Source organism: Ranitomeya variabilis, chromosome 2 (genome assembly GCF_051348905.1).
Source record: "Ranitomeya variabilis isolate aRanVar5 chromosome 2, aRanVar5.hap1, whole genome shotgun sequence".
Classification (NCBI taxonomy): Eukaryota; Metazoa; Chordata; class Amphibia; order Anura; family Dendrobatidae; genus Ranitomeya; species Ranitomeya variabilis.
The window spans coordinates 598,721,987-598,738,553 of NC_135233.1; the positions used below are offsets into that span (position 1 = coordinate 598,721,987).

At 45.4% G+C, this 16,567-nt stretch overlaps 1 protein-coding gene across 6 annotated transcripts in view; it reads left to right on the forward strand.

The window, feature by feature from the left end:
• Positions 1 to 16,567, forward strand: part of PMFBP1 (polyamine modulated factor 1 binding protein 1) — a 136,800-nt gene that overhangs the window by 10,839 nt on the left and 109,394 nt on the right. The gene's annotated exons all lie outside the window — the stretch shown is intronic.

Below are 16,567 nucleotides of genomic sequence, written 5' to 3' on the forward strand. Positions count from 1 at the left end.
AGGGGTCACTTCCGCCAGCGTTTAAAAGGAGATATCTTTTCGAGGAGGAAGCATCATCCTCATGGGATAAGGTCCCGAAACTGGATGCGGCAGTGGCCAAGGCGTGCAAGAAAACCTCTCTTCCTTTTGAGGATTTAGGGAATCTGAAGGACCCACTGGATAGGAAAGCTGACATCTTCCTTAAAGGTGCTTGGGAAACCTCAGCTGGATCCCTGAGACCAGCAATAGCAGCCACTTGCACAGCTCGGTCGTTGATGGTGTGGCTGGGTCACCTAGAAGATCAGCTCAAAGATAAGGTTCCCAGAAATGAGATCTTATCTTCCATGCCTATAATCCAGGATGCAGCAGCTTTCCTTTCGGACGCGTTGGCGGACTCTGTTAAATTAGCCGCCAGGTCCTCAGCTTTATCTAACGTGGCCCGGAGAGCGCTGTGGATAAAATGTTGGCCAGGAGACTTAGGCCATGTTCACACTTTGCGGTTTTTACCGCGGAACCGCCGCGATTTTGCAGCTGCGGGTCCGCAGCAGTTTCCATTGCGTTTACATTTACATGTAAACCTATGGAAACCGCAAACCGCTGTGCACATGCTGCGGGAAAAACCGCGCAGAAACGCAGCGGTTTACAACCCGCAGCATGTCACTTCTTTGTGCAGAATCGCTGCGATTCTGCACCCATAGGAATGCATTGAACCGCTTACTTCCCGCATGGGGCTGTGCCCACGTTGCGGGAAGTAAGCGGATAATGTGCGGGTGGTACCCGGGGTGGAGGAGAGGAGACTCTCCTCCAGGCCCTGGGAACCATATTTGTGTGTAAAAAAAAGAATTAAAATAAAAAATCATGTTCTACTCACCTCTCAGCGCTCACCGGTCAGAGTTGCTGTGCGAACAGGACCTGCGGTGACGTCGCGGTCACATGACCGTGACGTCACGAAGGGTCCTTCTCGCACATCATCTTTGGAACCGGACCGCCGGGTGCAGCGCCGAGGACATCGGGACGTCAGAGGGTGAGTATATAAACTTTTTTTTTTTTTTTATTTTAACATTACTACTGATGCTGCATATTGCTGCATATGCAGCATCAATAGTATAGGCGGAAACCCGCAGCGGAAACCGCGGAACAAACCGCGATAAATCTGCAGGGATAACCGCAGCGGTTTTGCCCTGCAGATTTATCAAATCCGCTGCGGGAGAACCCGCAGAGGTCACCCGCAAAGTGTGAACATGGCCTTACAGGCCAGAACAAAGTTATGTAGCATTCCCTGCGAGGGGGCTCATTTGTTCGGACCTGTGCTAGATGAGCTATTGGAAAAGGCGGGGGATAATAAAAAACGATTCCCTTTCTTAGGAAGAACCTTTTATAGACGGGATTACAACAGAGGATGGTCTAACCGCAGAAGGTCAAACAGAGATTCAAACAGAGAGTCAATCAGATATGACAGCAACAGGAGAAGAGGTAGAGGGTTTATGTTTAATCCCTCTTGGGACCTTAAAAAACCACAATGACTGGCGGACCAGGTGGGGGGTAGGCTTTTAGCCTTCTACCCGGCCTGGATACAAATCACAAATAGCCCATGGATTCTAAGTATTGTTGAAAAGGGCCTAAGGTTCGATTTTCACCATATTCCTCAGGACAAATTTAAATTGACTCCCATCCGTTCTTCATCTGCAGAACAATTGGCACTGGAATCGGAGGTTCGGGAACTTCAACAGAAAAGATTTCTGATCAAAGTTCCTACAGAAGAAAGAGGTAGGGGGTTCTATTCCCCTTTATTTCTGGTCAAAAAACCTGACAGATCTTTTCGTACCATTATCAACTTGAAAGGCCTGAACAATTTTTTGTTGGTTCCATCCTTCAAAATGGAGTCTGTAAAGTCGGCAATGAAGCTACTCTTTAACAATTGCTTCATGGTTGTCTTAGACCTTAAAGACTCCTACTATCATGTCCCAATACACGTAGATCTTCAAAAATTTCTTAGGGTGGCGATTTCACTTGCTGGCTGGCACAGTAGAACACTTTCAATATCGGGCTCTTCCCTTTGGAGTCGCGGTCTTACCCCGGGTGTTTACAAAAATCATGGTAGAGGTTATGGCGCACCTGCACGAACAGAACATATTAATAATTCCATACCTAGATGATTTATTGATTGTGGGACATTCAGAATCACATTGCAAAGACCAATTAGAGAAGGTGGTAGTAGCGTTGCACAGGTTAGGGTGGATTATCAATCTTAAAAAATCTCGTTTACAGCCTTTAAAAACACAGGAAGTTCTGGGTCTTGTCATAGACTCTAGTCAGCAGGAATGTCGCTTGCCAGATTCAAAAGTAACTAATATCCAACAGCTAGCCACCAGGATAATTTGCAATCCTTTAGTCTCCGTAAGAGGTGCGATGTCTCTCTTGGGTTCACTTACATCTTGTATTCCGGCGGTTCTCTGGGCTCAATATCACACCAGAGCGCTACAATGGGACGTCCTACATAATTCTTGTCGACTAGGAGCTCATCTCGACAGCAAATTTTCACTTTCTACTGAATCTATTCATTCACTTATTTGGTGGACACACATTCCAAATTTACGTAGAAGGGTCCCTTGGACAAATCATGTAACTAGGATAATAACTACGGATGTTAGCCCCAAGGGATGGGGGGCACACTTAGGAGATAATTGGGTCCAGGGGCTATGGTCCCAGTCTGAACAGGACTCATCCTCCAATCTAAAGGAATCGTTAGCCGTGGAACGCGCTTTGAATAGTTTTCTTATACCCCTACAGGGTCGACACGTCAGGCTTCTATCAGACAACCAGGTAACCGTAGTCTACATTAATCATCAAGGAGGTACACGATCCAGTTCATTAATGGAGATCGCGGATCGTATTTTTCAGATGGCCGAGAATCGTCTACTCTCTCTTACGGCTCTACACATAAAGGGAAAGCTCAATACCATGGCCGACTATCTAAGCCGCAACAAACTCAGACAAGGGGATTGGTCACTAAATCCAACCATCTTCAATCAAATCGTACAGTTATGGGGATGTCCAGAAATAGACCTTTTTGCCAGCCGAGGAAACAAAAAGTTACACCAATTCTGCTCCTTAAATCCAAGAGACAACTCGTATGCTGTGGACGCTCTTCTAATATCATGGCACTTCAGTCTCGCCTATGCTTTTCCCCCTCTAAACCTAATTCCAATAGTTCTGAGGAAGATTCGGGAAGACAGGGCCCGGGTAATCTTGATAGCCCCATTCTGGCCCAGGAGATCGTGGTTTCCTTGGCTGAGGAAGATGTCTATCAGCCAACCGTGGATTCTCCCAGAATTACCAGATCTCCTCTCCCAGGGCCCAATTCTCCATCCACGAGTAGCCAATTTACACCTAACAGCATGGAATTTGAGAGGTCTTTGCTAAGGGGGAAGGGGTTCTCTCGGGATTTGGTAAATACACTTCTAAAAAGTAGGAAACCCTCTACAACAAACATCTATGTTAGGGTTTGGAAAAAATTCCTATCAAGTTCAGGGGCTCAGATTGACCAAAGACCCTGTATAAATCAAATTCTAGAATTTTTACAAAAGTGTCTAGAAATGGGCCTGGCCACAAGTACTCTCAGGGTTCAAGTGTCGGCTCTGGGGGCGCTATACAATTCTAACTTAGCCAGCAATCACTGGATATCCAAGTTCTTCAAGGCAGTCACTAGATCCAGACCAGTCATTAAACAAAAAATAGTTCCTTGGGATCTAAATCTTGTACTCTCAGCCTTAACGCAAGCCCCATTTGAACCTATTGATACTATCCCGATAAAAACCCTATCAATTAAAACAGCCCTCTTAGTTGCACTCACGTCCGCAAGAAGGGTTAGTGATCTGCAGGCACTATCTAGACAACCACCATACATGCAGTTTAGGGAGGATAGAGTAATTATGAGACCTGATCGCCTTTATCTTCCAAAAGTTGCTTCAAAGTTTCATAGGTTACAAGAGGTTGTCCTACCTTCGTTTTGTTCTAATCCCACTAATGATATGGAGCATAAGTTTCATTCCTTAGATGTAAGGAGGTGTCTCCTTAAATATATTTCAGTTTCAGATGTTTGGAAAAAAGAGAACTCCTTATTTTTAGCTTATCAGGAGTTAGAAGGGGTCTTAGAGTATCTAAAAACACTCTAGCTAGATGGAACAGGGAGGCAATCTCTCTCGCTTATACAGCAAGTGGCATGGAGATTCCAGAAGGTATAAAAGCACACTCCACTCGGGCCGTAGCAACATCCTGGGCGGAGAGATCCGAAGTGTCGATTGAAGACATATGTAAGGCGGCCACATGGTCTTCTCCGTCTACTTTCCTTAGACACTACAGATTAGATCTGGGTAGTTCCTCAGACCTCACGTTTGGGAGAAGGATAGTTGAGGCTGTTATCCCTCCCTAATCTTCCTTCTTTGAAAGTCTCTCGTTGTGCTGTAATGGCGACTGAACAAATACGTAAGCTACTTACCGGTAGCAGTGTTTTTTCAGGAGCCCATGACAGCACCCTTATATTCCCTGCCCTATTCTCTTTCGGATGGCTCAACACTTTCGTTTTTCCTTTAAAATTCCTCGTTCACTCACATAATGAATTGTACCTAAGTTTATGCTATGTCTGTGTTACTAACCAAGGGGGTCCTCTCATGCTCTGGAACCAACTGATGCGGGAGAGAGGTACCGCCCTTTTATGTCTGTAGGTTTCCTGTCCCTGAAGGGCGGATCCCCTCTCTCGTTGTGCTGTCATGGGCTCCTGAAAAAACACTGCTACCGGTAAGTAGCTTACGTATTTCCTAGCAGCTGTTTTACCGTGAAGGCCTGCTGCACAAAGTCTCCTCTTAACAGTTGTTGTAGAGATGTGTCTGCTGCTAGAACTCTGTGTGACATTGACCTGGTCTCTAATCTGAGCTGTTGTTAACCTGCGATTTCTGAGGCTGGTGACTCGGATCAACTTATCCTCAGAAGCAGAGGTGACTCTTGGTCTTCCTTTTCTGGGGCGGTCCTCATGTGAGCCAGTTTCTTTGTAGCACATGTTGGTTTTTGCCACTGCACTTGGGGACACTTTCAAAGTTTTCCCAATTTTTCGGACTGACTGACCTTCATTTCTTAAAGTAATGATGACCACTTGTTTTTCTTTACTTAGCTGCTTTTTTTCTTGCCATAATACAAATTCTAACAGTTTATTCAGTAGGACTATCAGCTGTGTATCCACCAGACTTCTGCACAACACAACTGATGGTCCCAACCCCATTTATAAGGCAAGAAATCCCACTTATTAAACCTGACAGGGCACACCTGTGAAGTGAAAACCATTCCCGGTTACTACCTCTTGAGGCTCATCAAGAGAATGCCATGAGTGTGCAAAGCAGTCATCAAAGCAAAAGGTGGCTACTTTGAAGAACCTAGAATATAAGACATAATTTCAGTTGTTTCACACTTTTTTGTTAAGTAAATAATTCCACATGTGTTAATTCATAGTTTTGATGCCTTCAGTGTGAATGTACAATTATCATAGTCATGAAAATACAGAAAAATCTTTAAATGAGAAGGTGTGTCCAAAGTTTTGGTCTGTACAGTATGTACACCAGATGGATGTAGGATATATTAATGAGTAAAGTGGATGTATTATGGATTGATAGAAGTGAAGAGATGAGCTGGAATACCAGATGAAGCCTAGAGACGAGTGGTGTGATGGCTCGATTTTCCAGACTCATTAGATTTGCGTGAATGCTTCTGTAACACAACGTTTGTTATCATCTAACCTTAGAAAAATCTAAATCCACCAATTCACTTTTAGGGTCGACTCACACAGGACTCCTTAATCGGTTGCTGTTGTCTCTGCAAACTCCACATTTTTCATGCAGACTGTTACAGATGTGCTGCAGATCTCACCCTATGCTTATAATCCGTGGTAAAATAAAAAAAAACTTGTCAAAATCCCATTTCCTTTGCTGCCGTCATTACATGCTGCAAATTTTGCCACAATTACAGACCGAAAATAGCGATATACACAAGGTGTATCAAAAAGAGAAAGAGACCATTGGTTTGTGCTACAAGGCCAGGTACTAGGAGGCTATAGAGGGGTCCGTCCTTTATGATTTTGGGTTTGTGAGTAGTGGGCTAAACCCTCCGGCATGTAGAGCTACTAAACCACCAATATCTAAAGTCTAGAGAGTATCGTAGCACCCGCTAATGGAAGAATAAGCATTGTACAAAGACACAAGAATCCGTACAGGAACATCTTATGTCTCGTAATGGTTATGTTTATTCTTTTCTTTGAAGACTCTAGGCAATAAAGTGCATGAATTGTGATTTCCTGTTTGTTATGCCCCCTCCATAGCACTTAGTCCTACAAGTACCCCCCATTGTGTGTGTGGTTATGTATACACAATATATCCTTGTACCTGATGAGTAGTCATGTCCTTCCTGATGCTTGTCCCATGGGTCATATTAAATGCATTTACACTGAAATGTAAAGATTAGGTGAAGGTATCCTCCTCTATAAGTACATGGATATTCAACACCTGTGTTTTTCTGACTTCCCATTCTTCACCCATAGACCTTACTATCGAGCCGTCTCTATGCAGATATAACAGCTCCGGCTCTTCTGGGAAGGTTTTCTGCAAGATTTCAGAGTTTCTTGGGGAATTTTTGGCCCTTTATCCAGAAGAGCATTTGTGAAGTCCAAGACTGATATTAAGGAGAGGACTGGGCTGGGGGCCGAATGTTATACATCAAGGGGGTGAAGAGGGGCTGGATGCTGTACATAGGGAGGTGAGGGGTGAAGAGGGGCTGGATGCTAAACAGCGGGGGCGTGAGGGGGTGAAGAGGGGCCGGGTGCTATACACTGGGAGGTGAGGAGTGAAGAGGGGCCGAATGCTATACACTGAGGGGGTGAAGAGGGGCCGAATGCTATAAACCGGGGGGGTGAAGAGGGTCCGGGTGCTATACACTAGGTGAGGGGTGAAGAGGGGCCGAATGCTATACACTGAGGGGGTGAAGAGGGGCCGAATGCTATAAACCGGGGGGGTGAAGAGGGTCCGGGTGCTATACACTAGGTGAGGGGTGAAGAGGGTCCGAATGCTATACACTGAGGGGGTGAAGAGGGGCCGAATGCTATAAACCGGGGGGGTGAAGAGGGTCCGGGTGCTATACACTAGGTGAGGGGTGAAGAGGGGCCGAATGCTATACACTGAGGGGGTGAAGAGGGGCCGGATGCTATACACTGGGAGGTGAAGAGGGACCGGGTGCTATACACTAGGAGGTGAGGGGTGATGAGGTGCCGAATGCTATACACTGAGGGGGTGAAGAGGGATCGGGTGCTATACACCGGGAGGGGGGGGGGGTAGTGAGGGGGTGAAGAGGGGCCGGGTGCTATACATCGGGGGGTAAAGATGTAAGAGGGCCGAATGCTATACACTGAGGGGGTGAAGATGGGTTGGATGCTATAAACCGGGGGGTGAAGAGGGACCGGGTGCTATACACTGGGAGGTGAGGGAAGAGGGGCCGAATGCTATACACCGAGGGGGTGAAGAGGGGCCAAGTGCTATATACTGGGAGGTGAGGGAAGAGGGGCCGGATGCTTTACACCGAGGGGGTGAAGAGGGGCCAAGTGCTATATACTGGGAGGTGAGGGAAGAGGGGCCGAATGCTTTACACCGAGGGGGTGAAGAGGGGCCAAGTGCTATACACTGGGAGGTGAGGAGTGAAGAGGGGCCGAATACAATACACCGAGGGGGTGAAGAGGGGCTAAGTGCTATACACTGGGAGAGTGAGGAGTGAAGAGGGGCCGAATGCTATACACTGAGGGGGTGAAGAGGGACAAGATGCTATAAACGGTGGGGGTCTAGAGGGACCGGGTGCTATACACACTGGGAGGTGAGGGGTGAAGAGGGGCCGAATGCTATACACTGAGGGGGTGAAGAGGGGCCAAATGCTATACACTGGGAGGTGAGGAGGGAAGAGGGGCCAAATGCTATACACTGAGAGGGTCAAGAGGGTCCGGATGCTATAAACTGGGGGGTGAAGAGGGACCGGGTGCTATACACTAGGAGGTGAGGGGTGAAGAGGGGCCGAATGCTATACACTTAGGGGGTGAAGAGGGGCCAGATGCTATAAACCGGGGGGGTGAAGAGGGACCGGGTGCTATACACTGGGAGGTGAGGAGTGAAGAGGGGCCGAATGCTATACACTTAGGGGGTGAAGAGGGGCCGGATGCTATACACCGGGGGGTGAAGAGGGACCAGGTGCTATACACTGGGAGGTGAGGAGGGAAGAGGGGCCGAATGCTATACACCGAGGGGGTGAAGAGGGGCCGGGTGCTATACATCGGGGGGTGAAGAGGGAACCGGTGCTATACACTGGGGGGTGAAGAGGGGCCGGGTGCTATACACTGAGGGGGTGAAGAGGGGCCGGTTGCTATACACCAGGGGGTGAAGAGGGAACGGGTGCTATACACTGGGGGGTGAAGAGGGACCAGGTGCTATACACTGGGAGGTGAGGAGTGAAGAGGGGCCGAATGCTATACACTTAGGGGGTGAAGAGGGGCCGGATGCTATACACTTAGGGGGTGAAGAGGGGCCGGATGCTATACACCGGGGGGTAAAGAGGGACCAGGTGCTATACACTGGGAGGTGAGGAGGGAAGAGGGGCCAAATGCTATACACTGGGGGGGTGAGGGGGTGAAGAGGGGCCGGGTGCTATACATGGGGGGGGTAAAGATTGAAGAGGGGCCGAATGCTATACACTGAGGGGGTGAAGAGGGGCCTGTTGCTATACACCAGGGGGTGAAGAGGGAACGGGTGCTATACACTGGGGGGTGAAGAGGGACCGGGTGCTATACACTGAGGGGGTGAAGAGGTGCCGGTTGCTATACACCAGGGGGTGAAGAGGGAACGGGTGCTATGCACTGGGGGGTGAAGAGGGACCGGGTGCTATACACTGGGGGGTGAAGAGGGGCCGAATGCTATACACTGAAGGGGTGAAGAGGGGCCGGTTGCTATACACCAGGGGGTGAAGAGGGAACGGGTGCTATACACCAGGGGGTGAAGAGGGAACGGGTGCTATACACTGGGGGTGAAGATGGGCCAAATGCTATACACTGGGGGGTGAAGAGGGGCCAAATGCTATACACTGGGGGGTGAAGAGGGACCGGGTGCTATACACTAGGAGGTGAGGGGTGAAGAGGGGTCGGTTGCTATACACCGGGGGGTGATGAGGGGGTGAACAGGTTAAACACCGGGGGGGTGGAGGATGAGGGGCCAGAGCTTATACATGGGGGAGAGGGCGAGGTGCCGGATGTTATACATCAAGGGTGGGGGGCTGGAGATTATACACCGGTGTCAATGGTACTGAATGAGAAACTGGAATTCAGTGATTGAAGGCGCATTTACATTGCAAGATTATTGTGAATAAGCTTTCCTAAGAACTCCTTTTTATGATAATTGTGCAATTTAATAAAAGCTTCCAAATATCTTACGAACTACCGTAGTAGAACACTCGCTTCTTGGATGAAATTATCTTTTAGTTTGTCAAAATAAATTTTTTTCCGACAGTGCATGATCCAGTGTAACAGGGTAATGTGCTGCCGAGGACAATGGCCCAATCTGACACTGATAGTCCAGGACACGTGTGAAGTGGGTTGGCATGTGTAAATGGGCCACTAAATGTCCATCAAACATGTCGGCGGTCGTTGAGCGCTGCACATCACGTTGTGCAGTAAATTGCTGCGATCTTACTCTTTGGGTTCCAGCTCCTGATTGCGTGCTGCTCCATGTCATTTAGCAGACCCCATTGTCTTGAAGAAGCCCACCATAAAACGCGTCCCATTTGCTGGAAGCGCGGCAGCATTCATTACTAGTGAATACCGTTGATTCGCCGTCCTCCTTTTATGATTCAGTGATTTACAATTCGCGGTGGTTTCCAATTAACAAGTTTAATCTCTATGGAAAAGAATAATTATTGTACAGTGACATTTGAACGGTGTCCCTGGGTTTCAGCTTCGAAATCTATTATCTTTGTGTCATTTACATGTTTGGTTAAAGCCACTTATTTCCTTCATAATTACATGTCACAATTTGTTTCCACTCGGCGCTCAGGTTTATACTGTAATTAAGCAACAGAAGAGAAATCCCAGCCCCAAATTAACATGTAATGAATGTTTTGGTGGCAACGAGCCGACTTGAGATTGCACACGTGTCGTTGTATCCGGGGCACGTCCAAGTCCATTTTAGCATGAGCTTATCCGAGCTCAGTGCCTTATCGCTGGAGCCCGCCGGTAGCACACCACTTACCATTTTCTTGTCCTTCTTGGTGTAGGCCTTTCCGAACCTCTTCCTTTCCCAAACTATACACCCAGCTCTTGGAAGGAGCTAGTTCACCTTGCGGAGACCTAGCCAATACTTTGATGGCTGCTTCACATTTATAGCAGAACCCTGTAGCTCCTAATCGTTGCCAAACCTTGTCCAAAAATCCAAATTCCCCCGAATGGATGGAGGGTCTAAATTGAGGGGCATTGCATCCAATCAAAGCGGGGTGTAAGAAGAAGTCTGACCACCTTGTATCCTCTGCTCTCATGAACTTGTAGGATTTTTGATCTTTTTGATTCCTGTTGCACTGCTTTTCCTATAGGCCCATTAATTCCCCCGTTTCCAGTCGTTTTAATTATCTGTTCACATTTTGTTTTTTACTGCCTAAACATTATCTTACCCTTAGATCACGCAAGGTGCCCGAGGGGAAAGTTCACACTAGGCACTTTTTTTTCATATTTTATTTTTTTTCTGCAGCAAAACCTGATCTCTTGGCAAGGAAAGAAGCTGCAGAAAAAAACAACTTTTCCTCGCGTTTTTTTTTTTTTTTATTGCTGCGGTTTTGGCATGCTGATAAAGTTTAGTGTTGGGAAAAAAGTCTTATTCTATAGAATCAAAAAAAGCACAGCAAATCCTAATTTTTGGTGGTTTTTTTATTTTATTATTTTTTTTATTTTAATTATCCATGCTTCATTTTGCAAAAAAAAAAACATGCAAAGCAAACCCAAGCTGTGTGCATGAGACTTCGGAAAATGTCAGACTTTGCTGGTACTGTAAAAATTTTGCATACAAAAATGCAGCGAAAACACCTAGTGTGAACTTGGCCTAATTTGCCTTCTCATTTACAGTCTCTATACATCGGAATAAACCGTAGAGAGCGCATTAAGCGTATATAGACAGGAGGCTTCTTTTATGCCCCCTCTTCCCCAGAAGCTCAGGAATGATTATTTTTTTTCCCCAGTCCCAAGCAGTTAAGTTCTTCATTTGTATTCCCCGTCTGTTTGAGAGCTGGCGGTGACAGTATAAATTGTGATGCATTTCTTCCATTTACATCTGACTTGTGCGGAATAAGTTATTTATTTTATTTATTTTTTTAAAGCATGCATTGGGGGATGGGGAAATGGGGGGGATGTTTTTTTTTTGTCTCCCTTTCTGTTTCATTACTCATGGGAGAGATTGGAGTGTGCCGCGGCTGGAAGGTGTGGAGATGGGCTGTTATTTGGCTATCCTCCGCACGCCCAGAATTTCTCACAAAGGAAAGGGAGTGCAATGGCTGGCAATTATAATTCCGAAGAGCGCGTCCTACAGCAATTACTGTAGCGGCTCTCGGAGAGCAGGGGTGCGATGTGTCTGGAAATTGGCGCTGCGGCGGTAACAGCCTCTTGTGCCGTTCACATTATAGTCCAGGAACCGAGCTCCACATTCATTTCACAGCTGTAATTGAATCCTCTGGCTGATGCCGGCGAAATCTTTGATATCTCTCAGCCCCTGTTGCTATACGGAATGTCTTCTTACATATTTGCATTATGTCTTGCCAAGCAGCCGCTGATACATTATAGAGTCTCTCCGGGGGATTCATTCGCTTCGAAAGGCTCAGAACTTTGAAAGCTAAAAAAAAAAAATACAAGATGAGCTTGTACCAATATTCTGCATTATTTCCTCAAATAATGTTTATTTAGTAAAAGCACCAGGATAGTACAACCATAGCCATTACCTGCATGGTGTATAAAACATCACTCTTTTTTTTTTTCTCTCCTTCGCCATGTTTTTGACTGAACACGTCAATTTGTTTTAGACCCTGGTTGTCAGATGAAATGTATCTACCTCTATATCATTTTTTTTTTAGATGTTGTATTATCTTTACAGGCCAATTTTTAATTTTCTATCCCAATAGACCGTTTTATAATCATCCTGGACAACCCCTTTAATAATCTTTTGGGTATACAGCTCCAATGCAGACTTTTCTCTTTGGTTGCACCCCTTTTACTCTGATCCTGCCGTTATACTTTCTGCCATATGACATGTGCTAACCTACCAAGCGGGAGACCTAACTGGTTATGGTAAAGATGTAAATATCCCTTAGTGGATGGATCACTGGATTTTTTAACATTTAAACTGAGTGCCTCCTCCAATTGCCGCCGCTCCACTGATTTTGGAACAGTTTTTTTCTTTTTCTTTTGTGCCCCTCCATTCCAAAGTTATTCCCCCTGGTAATAATTATGCAACTTTTACCGTGAAGCAACTGGGCGTATACCAAATAACTTTTGGGGGCGTGGCCACATTTTCATTGGCCAGGGGAAAACACACCCACAAGCAATCTTTACGGTATATGCCTAGTTGATTGAAGGGAAAATTTGCACCTTTTAGTACCAGGGGGCATAACTATGGAACGGAAGGGCACAAAAGTAAAAGAAAAACTATTCCACAATCAGTGGAACAGCGAGAATTGGAGGGGACACTGTTTAAATTAAGAAAAATATCCAGTGAAAGGTCCTCTTTAAATGGTATCTAAAATTAAGCAAAAGTAGTTTTGCTTTGTTTTGGCCACTGTTTTTAATAGTTTTGATAGGTGGGAACCAGTGAACCCACCCTATTGCTCGGGGGGAGAGGCAGAAGCACTCACCTTATGCTCAAATATAAGCACAGCAATGCAAAGGCTTTAAGGAAATTCGAAGGTGGGATTTTATTGAGGCTTTTGCCCCTGTTTCTGATGTCTAAGGGTATTTTAACACAGTTCATACATTTATATGTATTGTACAGGAGGAGGAGGTGAGCTGTGACATCACCTATTGTGAATGGTGGATCCTGTTATCTACTGTATATAGAGGTGTTATCAGTCATTGTACAGGAGGAGGAGGTGAGCTGTGACATTACCTATTGTGAATGGTGGATCCTGTGTTATCTACTGTATATAGAGGTGTTATCAGTCATTGTACAGGAGGAGGAGGTGAGCTGCGACATCACCTATTGTGAATGGTGGATCCTGTGTTATCTACTGTATATAGAGGTGTTATCAGTCATTGTACAGGAGGAGGAGGTGAGCTCTGACAGCACCTATTGTGAATGGTGGATCCTGTTATCTACTGTATATAGAGGTGTTATCAGTCATTGTACAGGAGGAGGAGGTGAGCTGTGACATCACCTATTGTGAATGGTGGATCCTGTGTTATCAGTCATTGTACAGGAGGAGGTGAGCTGTGACATCACCTATTGTGAATGGTGGATCCTGTGTTATCTACTGTATATAGAGGTGTTATGAGTCATTGTACAGGAGGAGGAGGTGAGCTGTGATATCATGTACTGTGAATGGTGGATCCTGTGTTATCTACTGTATATAGAGGTGTTATCAGTCATTGTACAGGAGGAGGAGGTGAGCTGTGACATCACCTATTGTGAATGGTGGATCTGTGTTATCTCCTGTATATAGAGGTGTTGTCAGTCATTGTACAGGAGGAGGAGGTGAGCTGAGATATCATGTACTGTGAATGGTGGATCCTGTGTTATCTACTCTATATAGACGTGTTATCAGTCATTGTACAGGAGGAGGAGGTGAGCTGTGACATCACCTATTGTGAATGGTAGATCCTGTGTTATCTACAGTATATAGAGGTGTTATCAGTCATTGTACAGGAGGAGATGAGCTGTGACATCACCTACTGTGAATGGTGGACCCTGTGTTATCTACTGTATATAGAGGTGTTATCAGTCATTGTACAGAAGGAGGAGGTGAGCTCTGACAGCACCTATTGTGAATGGTGGATCCTGTTATCTACTGTATATAGAGGTGTTATCAGTCATTGTACAGAAGGAGGTGAGCTGTGACATCACCTATCGTGAATGGTGGATCCTGTGTTATCTACTGTATATAGAGGTGTTATCAGTCATTGTACAGGAGAAGGAGGTGAGCTGTGACATCACCTATTGTGAATGGTGGATCCTGTGTTATCTACTGTATATAGAGGTGTTATCAGTCATTGTACAAAAGTAGGAGGAGGTGAGCTGTGACCTTGATGAAGCCACAACTCTGGAAGTGAGTGGTTTTCCTACAGGGAACACATAGAAGGGGACACGATTGACTTATTAGACTGTGATAATGATGTGTCCCATGGGTAGAGCGAGAAGTAGGTGGATTTGCACAATGTGTCACTAAACATGGGATCGCGTCCCCTGGTCAGAACCCCAGTCTGACACAACACATACAGATTTCCGCCTCCTTTGTGCCTCTCCTACATCTCCATAGCTTTCCACCCTTGAACAACCGTGGTGAATTTGGTGATGGACTACAGCCGACGTCCGGGTCACGTCGGGGGCAAAGATCTTGTGCTGCCATTGTTAGGAAATCCAGCCTGTTAGCTTCTTACTGGAGCAGGTATTATGTTTTTTTTTTTCTTTAAATACTATTTTGGGAGTAAATTGCCTGATTTTTAAATCCTCTGAAGATAAATTTATATGAAGGCTCTGCCTCGGGGAAACTGACCCCAGTCACCATAAGCTACGGTGTTTTTATTAATTTATTTTTAGCCCACCCCAAATCTAGTTTTCTCCGGTGCGGATGGGAATGAGTTACAGCTGGACTCGCAGCTTAACCTATTAAGAGCATCTAAATATTCCTACTCATTTGGCCTCCGTAGCCATCTTTCCAGGAAGCCATGCGCGCTACGGAGGTGTATAACCTTAATGGCTTGTTGTATGCCATTAGAAGGTATTGTACACTCATAAAACAATGACATTTTGATCAATGCTGTTAAGAGAATTATTGTCTTAACACAGAAAAGCTTTCCTGTTACAAGTTTAAAAATATGCCTTTAAAAGCTTTTTATTGAATGTCTTCGTCCCGGAGAAGGCAGGCGGTTGTGGCATGTGCTTGCCCTGAATTATTCTGCATTTAAGCCTACATACAAAAGGAGGAGCTGTACGTCTACTACGGTACATACGCCGAGATATCTGCCCCGGATCCCCCCCCCCCGAGACCGCCATTCTGTCTGGCTCCACAATTTCACATAACAAATAGAGTGTCGAGGTGTCAGAAGTATGCAAATTGCCTCTTCTGAGAAAAAGAGGACTTAAACTCTACAGCGCCACCTATTGGAAGTAGCGATCCTACAAGTCACAATCAACCCTTTAACGAGTCGTACAATATGACTTAGGATAAAAGCCAAATCAGTATCTCAATTCGCATAGAGGTGTCAGAAGAACTCCGAGCACACCCCATGCATGTATATCTCTCCTTTATTTATACACCCCGAGACATTTATAACTCCGGCATCATGATGAAAAGAGCAAGAAGACTGCAGGCTTTCGGGGTTCTTAAAGGGGCAGCATGGATCACCAGGAAACCAATCATTTCCTATGGTATCAGATGAGAAATAAGTCATTCTGCACAGAAAACCTTACTTTCACGGCCGCTTGCTTTCATTACCTAGGGTAGTTACACCTAGGACAATTGCTTTTATCCAATAAGATAAGTTAGAACATGCTTGGACTATATACATGGTTTATTTTTGTAGTCCGACACAATAATAAAAGGCCATTTAAAAGATTGTTGTTTTTTTTTTAATGTTCCCATCATTAGAAGGTGTTTACAGGTTTGACTGCAGAACTCACACTTGTCTCCTCATGCCTCCATTTCTCGTATAGGGAATGAGTTGTCAGAAAATGAATTATTGTTTACATCAAGTTTTTGTGTGAAATTTATTTTGTGACTTGTTGCATCCTTACTGACTGGGTTACAGTGACAAGTAACACATAAATGGATAACACAGAATGCACCATTCACAATAGAGGTCACAGCTCACCTCCTCCTCTTGTACAATGACTGATAACGCAGGATCTGCCAACCACAATGGGTGATGTCACAGCTCAACTCCTCCTGCACCATGGCTAATATCACCCCTATATACATTAGATAAGATAGGATCCATCATTTACAGTTGGTGATATCATAGCTCACCTCCTTCTCCTCCTGTACAATGACTGATAACACCTCTATACACAATAGATAACACAGGATCTACCATTCACAATAGGTGATGTCACAGCTCACCTCCTCCTCCTGTTCAGTGACTGATAACACCTCTATATACAGTAGATTATACTGGATTCTCCATTAACAATAGGTGATATCACAGCTCACCTCCTCTTGTATAATGACTGATAACACCTCTATATACAGTAGATAACACAGAATCCACCATTCACAATAGGTGATGTCACAGGTCACCTCCTCCTCCTGTACAATGACTGATAACACCTCTGTA